A 22,429-nucleotide genomic window follows, 5' to 3' on the forward strand; every position below is an offset into this window, starting at 1 on the left:
ACACCCAGACACCAACGTATTAGTTGCGCCTAAAACCCCTCCTAGCCTTAAGTCCTAGCTGCGCCCTTGATCTCATATGATATATTATGGTTATAGACAACTTTTACATTAAATGGATATTTATCACCGATTTGGCTATTTTCATCAAAAGGTTTTCATTTCAGATACTCAATACAAACTTTTCATCGGCACCCGTATCATTATTAATTACACATATAGATTTCACTCGCGTAAATCCTCTTACTCGTTCCCCATGTGGGGAGCTCACTTCCTCCAACATAAGTAGAAGCTGATTACCTTTGGCACCTATTGACTGCTTCGATCTACTTTTATATTTGAAACTATTTACAATTGGGTAAATGAGTTAAAGCATTGCCGTACATCCAAAAAATGAACATTGTTCCGGACGCCCTGTGGAATTGTTTACCTCCCGAAATGATTGACAAAATACACGGTATGGTTTTAAGTGCTAGACAAATTGAAGTGCGCGATAAAGGTAATGCAACTGGCATATATTAACGCACAATGTCTTCAAATTTGCACGAAAATTTGAGTGTGAAAAAAATATCGGCAAGATTGCTGCCGCATTTTCTCACATTGGAGAATACACGCGATCGTTTGGTCAATTTAGAGTCTGTTTTGGCTCTTTTCCTCCGCAATCATGAGGATTTGCCGCATCAATTCATAACTTTTGTTGAAGTATGGATTCACCACTACACCATAGAGACCAAATAACTGGTACAACAATGAAATTTTGAAGATGAACGGGCTCCAAAGCAGGCGAACATGTTGAAATGTTCCGGTCAATTCATGGCAACGATACTTTGGAATGAATGCGGAATTATCTAGATCGAATACTTGGAAAGGGAAAAAAAGATTACAGGAGAGTATTATATATCGTTATTTGACCGTTTGATGGTAGAAAATAAAAAAACGCCCTATTTTGAAGCATAAATAATTCTTCCTCCAATAAGACAATGCAGGGTTGCACACCTGCTTACAGTAAATAGCCAAAATTACAGTATTAAAGTTTCAATTATTACAAACTTCAACGTATTCTCCATATTTGGCCTCCAGTGACTTTTTATAATTTCATAACTTGAATAAATAGCTTTGCGGACAAAGACTTACGTCTAAGGAGGCCATAACCCAAACCAATGCCTATTTTTAGGAGATCCTCCAACATTAGTCCGTGGCTTAACGTCGGTGATGGTATGGGAAATGGTGTGTCAATGTGGCTAAGCACTTGCCCTTGCACTATTTTGTAGTGTCTTATTTAAGTAATTATATATGACGGGAATGTTAATGGCTCTAATTCAAGCAATGTTTTTTTTTTCTTTCTTATTTCTAGGCGCGGCCGTTGGTGGTGGTGGTTCATCCTTCGTTGCCGGATCCCATCTCTCAAAGTGTGCAAATCACTGCCACTATTGTCGACGCTCGACTGGAGCCCACGAGGCCGGATTCCATCTTCCCGCCTTCCCGACTTTTTTGCTGCTTTCCCGACGAGAATATTCGCGCGTGTCGCCTCGTCATCAACTGGCACAAACCAACACCGCTGTCTTCTTGGTCGTCACCGCAGGAAGTGGGGAAGGATCAGCGATTTGATGGCATGGAGGATTGTGATTGAAGGTGAGTACCTTCTCCGTAGAATCAAGTAGGTTGGAACATCTGGAGGCGTTGTTTTCAAGTTTTTAGCTCGGGGAATAGAAAGAGGACCGAGTCCATCCCATGGACGCTTGATTTCTGTTGCCGCTTCGGTCGCATTTTAATAGGTTTTTCAAATAGTCCGAAAAAATTACCTCAGAAATAATTTTTTTGTTAAAAAACAAATATTTCTGCGTTAATATAATTTGATGCCATAGAAATGGATGAGTTCACTTTTTATCAAAGCGTTTCCTGCCCGTAACGATCGTACCATAAGCGTGAATTTGTACTTCGCGGGGAAAAATATCCCAAAAAGTTTGTTCTGCCAATGTCGATCTCATAGAAACTTGGTTTCTCTTTTGGTGGTTTGCTATAAAGGCATTGATTAGGGTTAATGCGCCACCTTAATGGTGCCTCATTGAATGTCTTTGAAATTTGATGTTTAACTCTGGTGACAAAATTTCCTCTTCCCCTAAATCAGGCAAATTCCAACCATGAACCACCGCGAATCACACTCAGGCTAGTGAAGCTGCGTGTACTCAAGTCTACGAGTCGTGCGACGAAAGCAATGCGACGTGATTTAAAGTTCCTCGTCGGAGTTTGGCCTAAGAGTAAAGTTCCACGAAGAAGGAAACATATTACCATGCAGACTGATAGCGGCGCCACAAACTTTGCCGGAATACGTATTTCCCTCCTCATTACATGCACGAATATGAATAAAAGAAAAAGCTGAACATTTTTTATGATTATGAATTGGTGGTTAAGTTTTTGTAGCACTTAAAGACTCTATTATTAGATAAACGAGGGTAGCCATGGAATTAATGGTAAAAAGCATTGTACCTTTCATTTATTCGATTGGTAATTTAGATGGATTTTCCTATGCCTTGAAAAAGAAAATGCTTCACCACACTCCTTAGCTTAGGATGTTATAACCGGTGAGTAAAAATTTCGCGGTATTGGCCTTCTTATTCTAGGTTGGTATATATGTGTAAAAGGGATGTATTGTTAAGTGCACTCATAAGCCGAGTTAAATACCATTATTCATAATAACTTAAGAACTCTCTCGATCTTTGGGCGATGCTAATAATATTTGGATAAATAAGCCCACATTTATTTTTTAGAATTTCAAAACGCCCCAGATGCGTTGCAACAAAGGCAATTTTTGCAAAAGCCAGCTTAGCTCCAATTTTAAATGACAACTCGAAATCACCCGAAATACGTGTTTACGTCTACAATAAGTACCAAAGGCCAAAACTAGCATATATGCAATACCATTGTGGATTGGATTAACTAATTAGTCCAACCGAGATAAAATAAATATCACGGAGCGAAAGTGCTTGAGATCAATTTTGTATATGAAAAGGTAACATGACAATAATAGTTATTATAGTGGCCTTATATAAAAAGGCTGGGATTAAAAGTATCGCAGATATTAATCACCAAGAGCTTATCTAACCCGAAAAATAATAGTTGGAATAGATATAAAAGGACGAAGCGGCGTCTAAATTTTAGGCAAGCGTAGCCTAATACGGGGAAAATCAGTGGAACCGGAAGAAAAATCGAATAACATCGATAAGCGGAAATAGAAGCTTCTTGCAGCACCTTCACACATACGATGTGCCACATATTTCAGTTCTAAGACGAGATGTAAGAAACATTTAGAGAACAACTACAGCTGATGACATATTTTTGTTAGTAAGAAGTCCGTATCTCCTCGAATGCAAAAGTTTCATCGAAAAAAGGCATCTTTGATCCCCCCTCCTTTTTTGAAAATACTTCCGATATGAAGTCTAGAATCTCAGTAAGCGGAAATATCATTCGGTTTGCTTTAAATTTTAGTTATTACTCTTGGCGGAGGGATCGTTTCCCGGAAAAACTCCCCGGTCGCCGCTTTCAAAACTCACTTTATCTTCTCCTGGAAAATCGTCTCTCGCGGAGTAGATTGGCCATTTAGGCGATTATGAAGATGGATGGCTTGGCTGTGACCACCAGAGGGAAGTTTGGCTCGGAGCGAGCCTATCTTCTGCGGCCTCATACGAGGCACATTTTTCCTGCTGAAATGGAGCAGATACCGCTGATATGGCGGCCAATAAAATGGCCATAGTTGCACTTGGTTTTCATAAATTCTTCCTTGTTTAACTCCTTGCGCTGAAATGACGAGTGTAGTTCGTCGTAAACTTCCGTTTCCAAATCACGCAATGTAAATTGTAGCTCGTCATCAGGTTTTCATACTTTTAGCACTATTTTGGGGAACAGTATAATTATTTTGAAAGTTTAACAATATTAAAACATAACAAACTAATTTTTCATGAAATACGATGAATTGGAAGTAATAAAATGACTTTATACGAGTAGCGATAGCCGAGTTCTAAATTTCCTCACGGTATGTCCGTTAATAATATAAAATAATGGTCATTTTTTATTTCACCGTTCTTCGTTGATTACTCACTACAAAGTATCATTTCATTACATACGATTATTTTAAAAAGAACCACAGAATAAGTTAATAGAGTATAGAAGCACGTTATTCAGAAAATAAATTGAATTGAAAGGGGCTAAGATGACTCCCGCTTGACCCGTCGTTTTTGGTGGCGCCACAAGATTTGTCCTCATACGGTTTTCTCTTTTAGTTCATGCATAATTAAGAATAAATGAAATATATGAAAAACAGTTGAATGATTTACAATTGATGAATGAGTTTTTGTATCACTTAAAAACCCTATTGTTATTTGAGCGAGGGTAGCCATTGAAAAAATGGAAAGAAGAATTTTACCTTCCATGTACTCGATTGGTAAGTTAGATGGATTTTCCAAAGCTTAGAAGATTATTATTGCTATTAGTATTTGAAATATTTAAGCGGTATCATCTTGAAATATTTGACGTACATATTGTAGCCACTTTTCAAAATTTGCTTGTGTCTAAAATACAAAAGTTTTCCCCAGTATTTTTCCAAGTGACAATTTTGTATATTTGTGGAAGAGATATATGCTGACTAAGGTCGACTGAAAGTGCTCTGAAATATGGTGGCCTGATTTTTAACGCAGTATTACGTAACTAAAAAAGACAAAGTACGACATTCATAAGTAGATATTTTCCCTAATAAGAATTATCTTTTACTTATCGATCGGTGTCCTAAACTTTGAAGAATAGTTTCGAGTCACACTTCAATAATTTTAGATCTATTTTATTCTTCGCCTTATTGGTAGATAGTATAGTATGATGATGCCTTTTTGCGTGTTTTCAATCGTTATTCTAGAATTTAAGGCCTGCTCCCGCGATAAACTAAAACTTAAGAGTTTTATATGAAACTGCATGAACGCAAGGAGGAAGTCGAAAATGCATCGTGTAACCAACCATCTTGTATTAATGCATGGATAGGAATTTTAGCTAATATCCGGAGGTTTCGCAAGATATAGCCTAAACCAAGTAACGTTTATGGTTTTCTCTCGTGTTATGTTTTTAATTCCATATCCTATTAAATTGTTTTTGCACGAGAGGCACTTAAACGTGAAAGTTGTCATGAAGTCTTTTCTATCGCCTAATTTTGTCTGCACAGCTTGCCATCTAGTTCTAAAAAATCTTTTCAGGCTTTCCTTGATGGAAGTTCGATATATCCATGATTAAGAACTACAAATGATAATTTCCACATTTTAACACAACTCAACTACCAAGGTTTCTGCATATCATGTCATTATTACCTCGAAAATGACATACTATGTTAAAAACCATGGTCGGTAGTCGAGTTTTGTATTTAAGTGTGGAAATTACCATTTTTGGCTTATGTCATGGATATCTAGCTCTATAATTGGGCTTGAAACGTGGAAAGAGCAGAGGAAATGTTGTTTTAAACGACACGGATGCATGGCAGCTATTTGTCATACACGTTGACTCACGTAGTCTCCAAGCACCCATCTGGATGGAAACCTCAAAATGGCCTGAATTAATGGCTTCCGAGTGTAGCACACAGTGAGATGCATTGCCGTGATTTAAACGTCGCGTCATCTCCCGGGGTATTTACTGGATCACAACATTCTGTGGGTCACGTGCTATTCTCTCCGCTCTTCCTCGAGCAGTTTTTTCGTTAAAATTTGTGACTCTGCTCGCTTCTGTACGCGTTATTCCTTCCATAAGAATCCACTTCCAGGCTTTTGTGTTTGCGTACTCTCGACGTTACGGCAGCTGATGCTTCCTTGTTAAAAAAAACTAGAGTCGCTCTGGGCGTACACCCCTCCCATTGAACGCAAGGTGAATCACGGTGGAGGTTCGTCGCCTCTGTGCATAAAACGCAACTATAAAGTAAAGTAATCAAATCTTATTTGTTTAGTGTTGAATCCAGCTCTGTTTACGAGTGAATTACAGTATAAGAAACTAATTGAAATAAAATTATGTTTAGTGCATTTTCGTAGAAGTTTTGATTGTGTTACTGGGAGCGGTTACTTTAAAGTTTTTTACTTAAATTTTGCGGTAATAAAATGGGTTCTTAAGGGAGGTTCATTGCCGCATTCATTTGAGTTCTATTATATATATCTCAAAAGTATGTAGCTAGTGACAAATACAGATCAATTAATCTCAAAATGAGTGAGATTGAACTATCGTATTATTTATGCACGGTCAAAGCTGTCGTTTAATTAAGCTCAAAGATTCTTTCATACAATTATAATCGCACATTTTCGTCCAACCTTAATTATTTAATGCCCCTAAAAATCCAGAGTATTAAATAAAATACCCAAAATGCTGGATACTCAATAAAAACAGTTTTCAAGGGAAATGCAAAGTTCAAATAAAAATGTTTGGGTGCCGTGACTCTATTGTTTTGAAGTAACACCCCTCTTTTATGGAAAAATTAAAATTGTGTCCCCTACCTCCTCCCGAAGTATTAAAGATTCCTCCTGAAACACCTTTTATATTTTTTAAAATGTTTATCTTCCACGTTAGCTAAGTAAAATTCAAGAAATAATTGTAATGAAGAACAAAAATTGAAATTGTTTTATTTAATTTTTAATTTCGGTTTTAATCATGAAGTTAAGAGTTTTTTTATGCAGCTGTAGTAATGAATGTTATAATGTTTTTTCCAAAAAAATATAGAAACTAATGTGCACCCTGGCAGGGGTGCCGACTTAAAAAAATATTGAGGGGGCCCATACCGGGGGTCGTGCCCCTGGAAATTTTATAAATAGTGACTTTTAAAGTTTTTTAAAGCATTTTAGTAGAGTCATATGATCAACAGTAGAACCCTGAACTCTCGACTTTGGATAATTGGACACTCCGGGGAAAATCCACAAGCCTGAAACTTCTTTTCCTCACCCCCACAACGAATTTTTGAAGGGGCTCGGGCCCCCTCAGGCCCCACGGAGTCGGCGCCACTGCACTTTGGATAAACAGCCTATGATTCTCACTCATTTTCAGTATTTCAACCCGAAGATTGCTTTGGTTAGGAAAGTGTAGAGTTCAACCCAGAATATTACATATTACACATTCAAGTTGGTTGGGTCTTTTCCTTTCCTTGCCCCACCTTGCACTTATAGGCATTTATTTAGGAGCATCGGAAGACTACATGCGGGATTTCAACGCAGTACTCCAAGTGCGCTATCCGCTTTGCTACCATATGTTGGTTTTAGATTATATGAGCAATTTTCTCCTCCCTTAGCAGTTTGACAATATTACATTGGAGGAACAGAATCAACTGTATGAATCTAAAAAGGAGTGTTTTTCCTGGCACATCTAATACCACCTTCATCTGTCTGTTACAGTTGCTTTACATCAGCTTACAGGACTATCACAGTACTTTACAGGGATATTTCTCTTCCAAAATGTAGAGTGGTGTCGCTTGTACTGCTATGTCTTTTCTCCTCTCCATCCCGAGCGCCTCATCCCATAAATTGATCCCGTTGTCACCTCTTGGAAATGAAGATCCTCATTAGGAGCGCGCTCGAGTTGGAAGACTGTGTTCTTACTTACTCACTTCGATGGGTAGGTATGAGGATGCTAAAGCGCTCTGATTGTTTGTCACCCGTTCGCTTGCCCATTATTATCACCGGAGCGATAGAAATATTGTTTGAATTTGAAAAGTTCAAGGTGTGTCGATTGTAAGTATGGGTGTAGAACACCGAGTGAACTCGTGAACACGTATAACTCGTTTACATTCCGCTATGCTGAAGTAGGCACGAGCTAAAATAAATGAGTAACTACCTAAAAAGGGTTTTCAATGTAATATACTGTGCGCACGATTTGGACTTCTTGTCGAATCATATGCTCAGCAGTCCATACCACCTTGTCGGGTATAGTCTTCATTTCCACAGGGGAGGATGACGCCTCGGACTTAACTGGCTAAAGCACTCGGTCGGAAATCGAGGGATCCGGTTTCGAATCCTGGTCAAGGCGAATTATTTTTTTTTCTGCGGATTTTTTCAAGAGGTACTCTCCGCTGAAGTATGTTAGGAATTGCTTTTCCAATGCAACATTGAATCAAGCGAATCACTGCTCAACTTTAATTAGACCATTACTGTATTTTAATCCATTCGCACTTCTTTGTTTATTCAAAGTTTATGCATATTTCTCTTTTAAGTTGCCAGTATGCTTGAAACTGAATATGCTCCTCTATCTCAGTTTTGCATAGTGGGTTAATTTCGAAAAGATTTTATAAATAATAAGAAATCCATTAATACTATTCATTTAAACATTAACTCATTGCAAAATGTATGCCGTTAACCATTGTTTTTTCTAACGAACATAGTTGATGCAATTTAAATTACTGTACTCAACGCAATGGGTAACATATATGAAATTTATTTTTACTTACCGGTACCAATGCTTTTTTTTTAACCAAATGTTTTTGAGATTTGATATCTTAAAGCAGGGAATGTGAAAATATTTCGCGTTTATCTCGGCAGTTTTTAAATGGTGGTATCCACATTATTTTGCGAAGAATCTAGCGTTAAATTTGTACAATAAAGCCAAGCAATGTGTGCTCACATAAAATTAAATTTACTTACTATCGCATTCCTCACATGCTTCGTGGTCTTGTTTGCGCGTAGCAAACTGACATCCTTGATAAGTCCTAGTAAATTTTTTGCCTGATGAATGGGACGAGAAAATCGCGTAGAGCTGATATTCCTTGCATTCTTCTCCAACACCTATGTATTCCGCACGTGGCTTGCTGAGGGAAAACCGGGAGGTATTCACACGAGAGACCCTTTACAAATTTTTACGAGGTGCTGGCTGAAGCCGGAGGTGTAGCTATAAAACACTGTTTACTGAACCTTTCCTCGCGGGTCGATGGATTACAAAAAAGGGGCGAATATCGTAAATCTGCATTCACGCATGAGACAAGCTGGCTTCCGTAGATTCATTCTGTGCAGAGGAAATGATGTGTGTTAAGTTTCTGATAGGTGGTCATAAATTATTGCTCTATCGTTTTCACGATGCATATGTATTGATTCATGAATTGTTTAATGAGATGACGGGTGAAATATGTGTCAGAGTTTAAGCGATTTTACGGTGTTGTTTCTGAAACTTTAGGCCTTTGTCCGTGAAAAAAATCTAATTGAGTCTATTCGATCGCCTGTGAGGAAAGTAAATTAATATCCTATTAGTCCAGGAAATGAAGCTCAAAAAAGTGTAAAACCTTGCAATTTTTTCAAACTGAATCGATTTGCACCAAAATTTGGGATTAGACTAATTATACCCCCTACTTCAAAATCTATATTATGCCGAAGGGCGCTTTTTATTTTTTAGGGGTGAAAACTACCCCTAAAAGCTGGAACTTAAAAAATTATTTTTTAAAGCTAAATACGAGTAAAATCTAGTTTAAATTATACGTATAATTATTTTTTTATGTTTGGAAATTAATTTTATGGTGTTTCAACCCATAATAAACAACCCTAATTGGGGGTTAATGTAAAAAAGAACTTTCAAACTGAATCGATTTGCATAAAAATTTGTGTTTATACTAATCATACCTCCTTTAAAAATTTTTTTCAAACCTAATCGATTTGCATAAATATTTGGGATTAGGCTAATCATTCCCCCTTCTTCAAAATCTATACTATGCCGAAGGGTGCCTTTTATTTTTTAGGGGTGAAAACTACCCCTAAAAGCTGGAACTTAAAAAATTATTTTTTAAAGCTAAATACGAGTAAAATTTAGTTTAAATTATATGTATAATTATTTTTTTATGTTTGGAAATTAATTTTATGGTGTTTCAACCCATAATAAACAACCCTTATTGGGGGTTAATGTAAAAAAGAATTTTCAAACTGAATAGATTTGCATAAAAATTTGTGTTTATACTAATCATACCTCCTTTAAAAATTTTTTTCAAACCTATTCGATTTGCATAAATATTTGGGATTAGGCTAATCATTCCCCCTTCTTCAAAATCTATACTATGCCGAAGGGTGCCTTTTAATTTTTAGGGGTGAAAACTACCCCTAAAAGCTAAAATTTAAAAAATTATTTTTTAAAGCTAAATACGAGTAAAATTTAGTTTAAATTATATGTATAATTATTTTTTTGTTTGGAAAATAATTTTAAGGTGTTTCAACCCATAATAATCAACCCTTATTGGGGGTTAATGTAAAAAAAATAATTTACCCTAAAAATAAAAATTATTTTTCACATTGTATCTTCTTATTCACTTTCTTACTCTTTTTATTATGTATTCACTTTTTTCTCTCATGATTTTAATCACAGCACAGAAAATATATAACAATATGATAAACAGAACAAACTTCGTCATGCTAAATAAACAAATAAATGTACATTTATGTAGACATCACATGAAACACAATCAAACGGAGACTGTATGGCTTTCAGTCTTCCCACCACATGCATGCTCACAGGTCACTGTGAGCGAGAGCACACATACTCACATGTGTGTATGTATATATACATCTTATGGGTATGTGTGTTTATTTTGTAGCAAATTTGAGTGTATCGTTAGCTTCTAACGTAAAGTACACAAAGTATATGCTGATTATGAGGAATATTATGCTCTGAATTGTGGATTTCGAATTTTTCGATAATAAATTTGATTGGTATTTCAAACATAGCTACTATATTTTTTATGATAGAAAGTTCATTTAAATTTTATTTTGTAGGGTTTTTACTGACTACAAGGTAATGTGAATAAAATTTTTTTCGAGTCATTAATTTTGAAAGGGGAGGGATTTAAGGGTTTAAATAAGGTGGAGCTCCCTTGGAAATAGAGGTTTTAATTATCAATATCTCACCAAATATTTATTGTATAGAAAATTAAATCACACCAAAGTATTTGAAAATAAAGAAGGTGTAATTTATTACTCTTGCATTTTTTTCTTATCTCCAGTTTTTTTGGAGTTATTTTGAAAAAAATAGTATTTTTAACGAAATTGTAGAAAATGACTTTTCACTTTTTCCTCCATTTTTTTCAAAATTTAGAGTTGTAAATTAAAAAAACTTCTAGGATCAATTAACAATACTTAAATAAAGAGAAATACTGAAGGGCATTGATCAATTTTGTCTAGTGTGGTAATAAGGTGTTGTTTTCACTGATTTTTTCGTACAAAAAAGTAGGGACTGATCTTATTTTTAATCATAACTCGCTCAAATTTCATGATAAAAAATATTTTTTCTCATTATAAGAAAGTTTTTTAAAAACACTTTTAAACAGATTGCATAATTTTTCCTCGAAAATTACATTATTCCCGCTATTTGGTATTGAATCTTTCAAATTTAGCGTATGACAAACAATAGATAACCATAAACAAGTTGTAGCTCGGTCCGAATTGGTCATAAAGAAAATATAAAATAAGATTTTTATTTAATTTTTTATAAGCTACAGTTTTGTAACCCACAATTTCCTAATAAGATTAATACTTTTCAAGTTATTTGCCTATAATCGATTAAAATCGTTGATTTTTTCGTCAAGAAACTGTTACTTTCAATCGCAAATAACTCGAAAAATATTAATTTTACGCAAAAAATGGAGTGAACATTTTATTCTTAAAATTTATTTTTCTATCGATTCCTGTGGTCATAATATAATTAAAATTTTCCACCCCCGAGATGGGGTGGAAACCACCCCCAGGGTAAAAGCGCCCGTCGGCATGATATAGATTTTGATTCTTGGTATATACCCTACTTAATTTGAAAATTTCAAGAAAATCGATTCAGTTTGAAAAAATTGCAAGCCAAAATGCTTCATTTCCTGGGCTATATGTAAATTTTTGAAAGTAAAATGATTACATTTTTCCTCTAGATTCCTTGCCATAACGTATACTATTTCGTAAAAAATAAGTTATATTTAAATTATTTTTTATTTCATATTCACATCTCTACGAATGAGTAATTTTTATGGCTACCAATTGGAAACATAACACAACTCATTTCCTCGGAACAAAATGAATCTGCAAATAACCTCCGAGACACGGGGGCGGAGGGTAAATGTCTTCGCGTGCGAACATATCGGTCGCGGGATCGAATCCCGCCTGCATGAGTTTACACCACCCAAGGCGTGAAGTGTGCGATTATCCAAGCTCTTGACAAAGGAAAAGGAGAATGCTGGAAAAGCAATCGAAGTCATGAGGTAGTGGCGATGCTGGGTTTCTCCATCCTTCTTTCCTTACCCTTCGTCGGCTACTACCACGCCAATTCAGATTGATAATTACACCTATCTACATCTACATAATACCCTGCAAGCTGCCTAAAAGGCGTGTGGCTGGGGGTGTTAGGACACCAGCCCTTCTTACATAAAAAGGAATTGCTCCAACGAAGTTGGAACTAGCGTTTATTAAAGTCCTTTATGGTTCGGGGGAAAAACGAATTCCCATATCTATCCGTTCGGCAAAACATTTATCTTACTTTATCGCTTCTGTCGGACCTGGAAATATAGTGTGGCTCTAATATTATGTTCTCCGTGTTGCTCTTAAAGATATCCATTCTCAATTGTTCAAGCAATCTAAGCCTAGCGCGCAGCCTCCGAGTTTCCAACGGCTCCCAGCCTAATTCGCTTAACATCTGGGTAACACTGTCTGTACGCCCGTAGCGGTTTTTGACGAAACGCGCAGCCTTCCTTTGTATCTTATTCAGCTCGCGGATTAAGTCTTTCTGCACTGGATCCCATACACTCGCTGCATATTCAAGGTGCGGTCGGACGAGAGCGAAATAGCACCTTTCTTTTACTTTCTCATCCGAAAATCTTCCCACAATACGCTTGACAAATCCGAAATTCTTCAGGCCTATGCCGAAAATATTCCTCATATTTGTTCCCCACGAGAGGATCAAGGTTATTGTAACTCCCAGTTACTTCACTTTGTCTGTTGCATTTATGTTAATACCATCCACAACATAAACATAGTTATAGTTGGACGAATTCCGCAAGAAATGTACCGTCATGCATTTGATCGGATTAAGTTCGAGTCCCAACTCTTGGCTCCACAAATGAACGAGAGAGCGAATTAGCGAGTACTCAATTAATTTTGTCTAAAAATGCAACTGTTTATCTTTTAATCAGATATCAAAACACATTTTAGGAATGATAATTCTAAGAGAGTTCTAACTGGAGTTGCGTAGGTGTTATCTTCTCAGTCACTGTCATTATTTTTTGAGCCTTGAGTCTTCTTTCGTGTTTTTAAACAATTTCATCGTGTGGGTAATAATTCAATCTAGATATGCTGGGGTTATTGTTTCGCTGAGAGAGTGTATTCATACACATGAGGCAATAAATCTGCAGTAGCTCGGAAACGGGATCAGTGGAATCCGCCAAAAAACTTTGGGCGCCCTCAATATTTGTTCCCGCAACATATTTATCTCTGGTTCCCAATGGAAACGTTTTCTCTGGTCTGTTCCAAAATAGGATATATTCTGGATGAAGGTCCTCTCCCATGCATAGCGTGTGGGCCGATCGATAAGTCACGTTCTACTTAACCGGGTAATCGAATTCTAAATATATCAAATCGAATTGTTTTGTGAACATTTTACGAAGCACCATCCAGTGAGTCTAATGGTGTAACCTCGTCTCCTTGGAGGCTTTGCTATTGTGAAAAAATATCGTGGGGATTTTTGTTGACTGATTTTTGCTTGTTCATTGGGGATAAATTTTCCTTTGAGGATTTGATTTAAAAGATTTAAGTTTCTCAGAAGATAATAGTATTTTGTGTGCTGAAAGATAGTTTTTTTTTCTTATGTGATCGTTAAGACAGTGTCGAAAATTGTGAATTTTCATGGCAAATGAAGGGGATCAAGGAAGTAATGATTTTATTTACTTCGAAAAAAATAGAGGATGCCCAATTCCATCCCCTAGAAGGCTGATGTCTGTTGCTATTTCGGTCGCATTTTAATCGGTTTTCAAATATTTCCGCGGCGCGGTGATTTGTGCAATGCGAACCATTTTTTTCCATATTTTTGATATACATATAACGTTCTTCATTGCGAGGAATAGCATTGAAAAGATAAGAATAAAAAATAAATATGGTAGATCAAATCATCATGCGTATCAATTTCGGTTAAAACACCTAATTATACCTTATTTCCCCGCGAAACTCGGATCGATTTGTCCGTCAGTGACGCGAGTGGCGACTTCTGTAAACCCTTTTGAATGCGCGGTGGGTGACAACACATTTGGAGGCCTACTTGAAAATCCTCTTTTGAAATATTCGTGCTTTTTTCTCTACCTCTCCATCATGGCGCAAATGACCTCAGCTGTCATAAGTCTTAAAATTTCAGGTCAAATAGTTCCAACGCTATGTATTCTTAAAACCCCTAAATTGATTTTGAAACAGCCTGCATATTGCATGCGACGCAGATGCAGCCGCGTTATGGTAAATTTTTACCATTATTTTTATTTGGAATCGTTTTCGTAGAGCGCCAAATGCTGCAATACATTTCCACTGAAGCGTTGAAAGGCAAGATATAATTCATCCTCCTCATCGCATCGAAGCGATTGAAGATCTTCCTTACCTTTGTTATTCGCAGTTCACCATATTCCCGAGCGACTTTTCGCATCATATATTGCGGATGAGTGCTTAGTGAGAACTCGTCCATATTTTATCATTTATTCCCACGGGAGCGATAGGAAAAAATACACCCCTGGGATTAATATTTTTAATGGACAAATTGAAGCGGAAAATGAAGGCCTTCGCGATCAATAGTTAATTAATTAGCGTAGCCTGCCAACGTTTTATTACTCGCTTCAGTTATGGAGGGATATTGGGAGGAAAAAATAGAATAGGCACCTCAATAATAGATTTTCCAGGAGTCATTGCATCCGTATAAAGAGCATAATTACTGAGAAATCCACTGCCAATGAATACGATGGGGAATTCACATACCAATCTTTACTCTTCGTTGTAATTCTGATATATTCAGAGACTCTCCATCACCTCTGAGGAGGTATTCAGCCTGATATGTGATGCATAATTGATCACCAGTATCACCAGGATATCCAGTCAGGCATTACACTCGTAGATCATATTGCAATCATAACGGTGACCACGTGCTACCTACAAGGAATGTATGAACTGATTGGAAGAAATCAGATAAAAATACTTCCAATTAATGGAGATATTGAATTAAAGACCAATTAATACTGACCAAAGTGGAGGCTAGGAACTTAGCGAGAATTTCCTGCGACAGATTTCTACTAACAATTGTAAATAGTTTTCATTGTATGCTAAATTAAGGTACTGGCCGCTATTAGTATTCTGAGACCTGATACGGGTCTCAGAAGAATGCATTTTTTTCGAACTCTTAAGCATCTTTCACACTTCTCGAAATATCTTGTATCTCGAAATATCAAATATCTTCAACATCCTCATGAACCATAAAATGGTATTCAAGACATTCGAGACGGTCATTCAAGAGTGGTTGTTCGGCATATCTTGAATCGAGTTGAACGGCATTTCACACTGTTGTAAAAATCTTGAATTCCCCTGAAGATAGAAAACTTGATCGACAATGGAACAGCGTAAAGAGAGACGGAGAAGGAATTTTAATCATAATTTTACGTACAGGCAACAAATTTGTATTAATTTCTTGTAGTACTGAACTTCTCTTCTGCTTCGTGTAGTAGTTCACTTAATATAAACTCCTTTGCTCCTCATAAAAATCAAATGATGATGGGCGGCCATGATGTCAGTATTTATCCCATCTTCAAAGAGCGCTATGAGGGATAGAAAAACCTTCTTTGATCGTTCGAAAAGCTTCAACATCATTTGAGATTTAATAGAAATTAAAATCCTCAGAGGTTTGCACGAGATCTCAGCTACAGTTGCTCACATTCCAATTTGAATCATATAAAGTTCAGTATACCGTGTTTTTTTATTCACTGAAAGTCATTTCATGATCGATTCCATTTAGGATTAAGGCAGTTGTCCATGCATTTCTTACGCCTCGGGAATTGTAAAAATGAATCATATACAATTAAAGTGAAAAAGAAAGAGTATATGATATTACGTAACATATAAATCATGTCTTAAATTTTCTAAAAGAGCTCCGATATTGATCCAGTTAACCATTGATCCAGTTAATCCATAATATCCCGATATCGCTTCTAAGTAACATCAAAAATGTATACACTTTCAGTTCTGTTCAGGGAATTCATGGTGAAGCAAAAACCCATTACTATTCCAGAAAATTTTATTTGCTGTCGACTAGTCTCGACGGCTAAAGCGTCATTATCTAAGCAATTGACAATAATTGAAACTAGTCGACAGCAAATAAAAGTTTGTAGAACAGTACAGGGTTTTTTGCTTCACTATGAATATCTCATCGTTCCACCAAGTCACGCCAAAATCATTTGAACTATTCAGGGAAGATTTAAACTTCGTGTTCTTTTGTGCTGTAAAGTTTAATGGTGAAATATGTTGCTGCCTCAATAATTGTGATTGAGTAGAAAATTTTGCCATTTTTAAAATGAGAAGTCTAGAAATTTAATTTTTCTCAGTCTGCTCTGAGTTAATAAAGGTCAATGATCTAGCCCTTAACATAGGTTTAGTTTTTGATGAGCTGGCCATGTCTCGTATCCTCGGCTCTCCTTTTACATTTGTGTGTTATTGGATTCATCCGAGGCTGAAATTTAATTCTGTTAAAAAAACGAAAAATATACATCTCTCAAAGAAAAATATCTCATGGAGTGTCCATGTCGATATCAAGATATTGAAAAACAACCTGGAAATTTTATCCCTGCAAACTGTTCAATGATTTGAGCTAACAGACTCATCAAATACGGGAGGGAAATAAAGTATTTTCATTTTAAGTCAAGAATCAAAATTTATACTCATTCTTATATTATTCTTCCGGCAGAAATGGAAATATCAGGTCTTGCCATTTTCAGATTTTCCTAACCTTGCACCGTTATAGGCATGTTGAGAAAGATATTATTCATAACGCAAAAGTCAAGCTTTGCATGAGTCTAATAACTTACTGGCATACCTGAAATTTAAGTTGTTCGAAAGAGAATATTAAATATAATACATTGGATCGGATTTCACGGAAATATATCTTGAAAAATTATCGTCTTATATGTTATAATATAAAGGAGTATTTTGTAAAAGCCATTTCACACAATAAAATTTTGTTGCTATAATGCTAATGGAGATAAAATGGTTGTCACAGTATAATTCACATATTTGTTGAGTAAATATTACGTCCTCATTTTCACTACTGAAAAGGGAAGGGATTTTTTGTCACCAAATTATTTATATGTCAAAACAACATGGTAGCATCATGAATATTAAATTTATTATTTTTGTAATTATTTTGAAAGAAACACATAAGTTTTACAGAAGGTAATCTGATGGGTTGAGTCCTGAAATAAGTACCAATGTAATTTAAATTTAGCTGACGCCTTTGGAATCCGCCAAATAAATTCATGCGCCGGGAAAAATTTCGATTCATGAAAAGATCATCAGAAGTAGAACTAAGTACGTCGTAGTGAATTTTTGACTTTCTCTCACAGGTGGCTCTGCACGGTCTTGCATCAACCCTGATCCATAGAAAATAGCTTTGGGGTGAAACACGGATTATATTGCTATATTTTTGTTGCGATATTTTTCTCCATGATATTTGTTACGAATTGGCAGGTGATCGCGATTTGGTCTTTTATCTTCGGCTCTTTTATCAAGATAGTGCCGGATTGTATTCGCAGGGGAATACATATAATAAAACCGAAAAAATATTCTCACAAAGAGGAAAAGTCACGGAGTGGTCATGACGATATCTGGGTGTTGAAATGTATCTCCGGGATTTGGATCTCATAAAATTGTTCAATGACTCATATAAACTTACTCAATGAATACTGAATGGAAAAGTGCAAGTCATGACTCGTATTTATTACTACTTCTTAAACTACTGTTCGTAAAGAAATGAGAGCTTATTGTTTTAAAAATTTCCTATTGCTATGTCATTATGTGTATATAGGCATTTGATAAAGTTGTTACTCGGAACGCAAAGGATTTGCTTTGAATGCGTCGCATAGCTTTGTCAAATATTCAGTGAAATTCAAAAGAGAACGTTTATCAAAATTTAAAAGATCGGAGTAATACGCAGTTAATTGAATACTGAAGGAGTCGTGTAAAAATGTGAGAAGGCATTTTCTTATGAATGACGGAAGGAGCCTATGTACAATTGAAAAATAAACAATTAATTAATTAATAAACAATTTGTAGAACCTATGGTTATTCAATGTCCTAATGAGTACACGGGGAAGAACGTGTGGTAGTTGTGAAACAGACATGAGTAATCAATAAGTCAAAGTAGAACTGAGGGTATGATATACATTTAAAAAACGTAGAAGTTCCCGTGGAAATACCCCGTTAAGACGGTCAAAGACTCCGCTCCGCGGTGTCATAAAACGACCGTTTTCTGAGTAGAATCCTGGGGGTCAGGGATCGGAGAGTAAAGAAGGTATAAGAGTCTCAGCTGGTTTCTTTCTGGTAGATCTTTTTGTGTGAATCCCCGGAAAACAACTCACTTTTTCGAGATTTGAACACTTTTAATAGAAGCATGGTCTTCGATCGTATCCAAAGATAACGTAATGAACTTCAATGAAACGTGCACTTACCTCGGCTGTAAAACCTCCACCGTCTTCACCATAGACATTTCGATCGTATCCAAAGAAAACGTAATGAACTTCAATGAAACGTGCACTTACTTCGGCTGTAAAACCTCCACCATCTTCACCATAGACCATTTGAGAGAATGAAGCAAAACATAAAAACGGTGAATGTTGAGCGTTAAAACCCATACAGTTTCAATAACCTTACCGCGTCGCTGCTAATCCAACTCCCGACGCGCGGAGACGAACCCTGACGCGCGGAGGCGAACCCTGCCGCGCGATTGAAAAATCAATGTAATTTCCGGCGTCGCAAACTTATTTCAAAGGTAACTGCATAAACACCTCAAGAAATCTTCAAAAAATGCTCTCATATAAATTACTCCGCGTGACTTTGCCGATAATCCATTTGAAACTCTACCTAAATGTATAACTTCGTCGAAAATAACTTTGTGCCCGCCATTTTGTAACTGCACGGTAAGAATTTATCGATGATATTCTTTAAGATTACGAGAAATTATATAAAAAACCCTATTCCAACAGATTATGTGTTTTTTTGTTCCGCAAGAATCCACCCTTAACTTCACATTCTACTTTGGAAGATTTTCAGAGAAAATTGAAGACGGGTGTTTTTATGGAAATTTGTTCACGTTTGAGCCTCTGTATCTCAGTAACGGGTGGAATCTATTTCAAATGAAGTACATATCCATCAGTTTCAATCATTTTTGAGTATATCTGCAAATTTTCAAGTTTATAACTCAAAAAAAGCCATTTTGTAATTTTGTCCGGCTTTTTCCCATTTCCGCCCTCTGTGCACCGGTACATCGGCTTAGTGAAGGAATCCATGCTGATTCAACAAAACGTCAACGCGATCAACAGAGACTATGGCTACAACTTAAGCTATATACACCTCTTTAAAATGCTAGGGGACCTGCAACCAATCAGGACGCTGAACCGCCCTCATCCACGGATTTTGTATGTATACCCCGAGGCTTGGAGAAAATGGTATTGGATTCCTGAATCCCTGAAGACGATGGGCGAGTTGCCCATCGAAACGTTGGAAGGAGACATGGAGGACCTGACCCGGTGCGAAACCCGAGAAAAGTTTACTTCAAACCACGGGTTTGGTTCTCGGCTAACCAATTTGGCTCTCCAGGCCATTGCGCAGACCACTACGCTATCGAAGTTCCTGATTTTTCATGGCAGTTGTGCCGAAGCTCATGGTACTAGATTTTAGGTCCTCGCGGTCCATCAAGGAAGGAAACGCGAGGGAGAAAGGACTTCCAAGAAGCCACAACCGGTTGGGAATCTCAAACCTGCGCTAAAGCTGCGCAAAACGGTATATATAATATTTCAAATCCGACCGCTTCAAATCTTTCGATTCCCGGTCCAGGGGAATTTTTTAAAATGGCAATTCATTTATATTTCACCACCATTCACGCGGCAGAATCTGAATTATTACATATACTGCTTTTCGCAGCTTAAGCGCAGGTTTGAGGCTCTCAATCGGTTGAGGCTTCTTCAAAGCCCATTCTCCCTCGCGTTGCCATCTTGAATGGACCGCGAGAGCCCAATACCTGGTTAGCGTAGTGGTCTGCGTAGTGGCCCGGGAAGGCTAAGACCCGTGGTTCGATACCCAGTCTAGGGAAATTTTTACTCATGGCAATTTATGTTTACATATTGTACTTTTAGAATTGCCTTGCGTTAAGTATCTAATCAAGGCATATGATGAAGTAAAGAGGTCAAAATAGAGATCTGGTTTGTGAAAAGAAATTTAATTTGCTCAAACCTCCAACTAAGCGTCTTCATGGCAACAATCCTACCTACCAGAGAAGGGAAATCTTCATGCCCCTGACGTAATAAGCTCTTGATAACTACCCAGTTCATTATGCCGCCAGGTTTACGGGTGGTAATAGCGCTCGAAATCTATCCAGCGGAATATAAGTGAACGAGCGATTTCATCTCGTAATTATGGAGGATCTCGGCTCCGTTAATGCCATCATCGGAGTGGCAAAAGGAAGATATCCAGGCGATGCGGGCTCCAATGGAGGAGTATCGGATTGATTGGAGAGGGGGCAGTTTGAAGCCTTTTCAGTAGGCTATTTCGCGAGAGAAGTCTGTCGCTATTAATTCCGGAGCTCAAGAACTCGCGCGAGAGCGTTCGCTTCAAAGTCGTAGGTACCCTTTCTGTTCCCTAATTAAAGCGCTCTGAGTGAGGAAGGGTGGGGAGTGGGGCGGTAGGGTTGTGGAGCTTTCATTGGTCCTCCTCTCGAATGATGGGAACTCCTCGCACGGGGCGAATGGCAGACTCTCGTCTGTTTTTTTTGTTTCGGAGAGGCAGGACCTCATTATGAGCCGATTGTCCCATTTCCCCTTCAAACTCGGTCCTTTTTGTGATGGCACCCGCGTAGCTTTACTTCCTTCCGTACTCTTGGCTCTCTTTGGTTTCCGATCAATCTGCACCTAAAATAGGCTCGAACTGAGGTTCCACCCCGGATCTATTGATTGATAACTTTGGAGCCCACTTTACTATTTGGTATTTGCTCGACGTATTACGTATTATTCATTAACAATACTTGCAATAAAAAGTACAAGATGCTTTGCAGATTAACTTAAAATATTATTTACAAACTACATGGCAAGTTTTGACGCTTTCACATTAAGTGTCACATTGTCCTATAGGAGTGATTGCATTAATTTTCAAGGCCACTAATTACGATTTATGACCTCTATTTTCTTTATTTTTTTTTCGGAAGATTTCACATACAAAATCGCAAATTTCCGTGTTCTTTTTCCTCAAAACCAACAACGACTGTCATTTTCATTTTCTCCATGGCAACTTCCACACTAAAAGGTATTGAGTGTTTTCTTCATCATTAAGGCCATAAGTCGAAATATGAGCATCGTAAGGCGTCGCTTGATGAAAGCATTGTAACGCGTCGATTAGTGTTGTGCGTAGTTTTTCAGAAGGGCCTGAGAAATGTCTTTCAATGATAGTAGGGCTGTTCCTCTTCATATCACCTAAAAAACCCCGTTTTATTGCTAGTAATTAATAAATGTAGCCATCATATGATACATAAAGAACGGTAACATTTATTATTCTGTAGCATAATGTTAATAGTTACCAAGATATTCACACTTTATATTAATGACGATATTATCAACCGTTAATTTACAATAAAACTATCAGGCACTTTTGCTTAATATAACTCAAGTTTCTATATCAACCGTGCAAATAGTGATAGAGAAATTTTTTTACTGCAATAAATGACATTTTGCTAAGAATTGGCTATGAAATGTTTTGTTATCTCTGAAAATAAAGGTTTTATCGTAAAAAATACAGATTTGAAAGTTGAAATGTCAACGATTATTCGGAGTCCATAGTAAAAATAAGCTACCATTCTCTTTCGGGAAAGAATGAAATAAAAGAAGCATATCTCAACCACAATCACCACAAGTTTCAGATCCCTTCCATCACTGCAGATTACGTTATTCAGCGTTTTCATGGCAACTTCAAAGTGCATACAGCAAATTTTTTGCGTTGCCATAGCTCAGTACCTTTTGAAGTTGCGACCCCATGTTTATAGGGCAAAGGATTGTCTTTCCTACCACCTCCTGAAGTACTGTAGATTATTCCTGAAACCCCGCGTATACACAGGCTGAATTAAATTTCTCTTGATATTCAATTGTTTTAAAGTTCCCATTATGACCCTTTCATTTTACCTACAAGTATTATTTTACTCCTCACCATCTCTT

General features: G+C 37.0%; 1 protein-coding gene across 3 annotated transcripts in view; it reads left to right on the plus strand.

The window, feature by feature from the left end:
* The window catches only part of LOC124162275, a 452,031-nt gene that overhangs the window by 95,756 nt on the left and 333,846 nt on the right, over positions 1–22,429 (plus strand). For all 3 annotated transcript variants that reach the window (XM_046538753.1, XM_046538752.1, XM_046538755.1), the window contains exon 2: positions 1,352–1,629. The gene's annotated coding sequence lies outside the window, so the exon portion shown is untranslated. The remainder of the gene's footprint in view (positions 1–1,351; positions 1,630–22,429) is intronic.

This window comes from Ischnura elegans, chromosome 7 (genome assembly GCF_921293095.1).
Source record: "Ischnura elegans chromosome 7, ioIscEleg1.1, whole genome shotgun sequence".
NCBI lineage: Eukaryota > Metazoa > Arthropoda > Insecta > Odonata > Coenagrionidae > Ischnura > Ischnura elegans.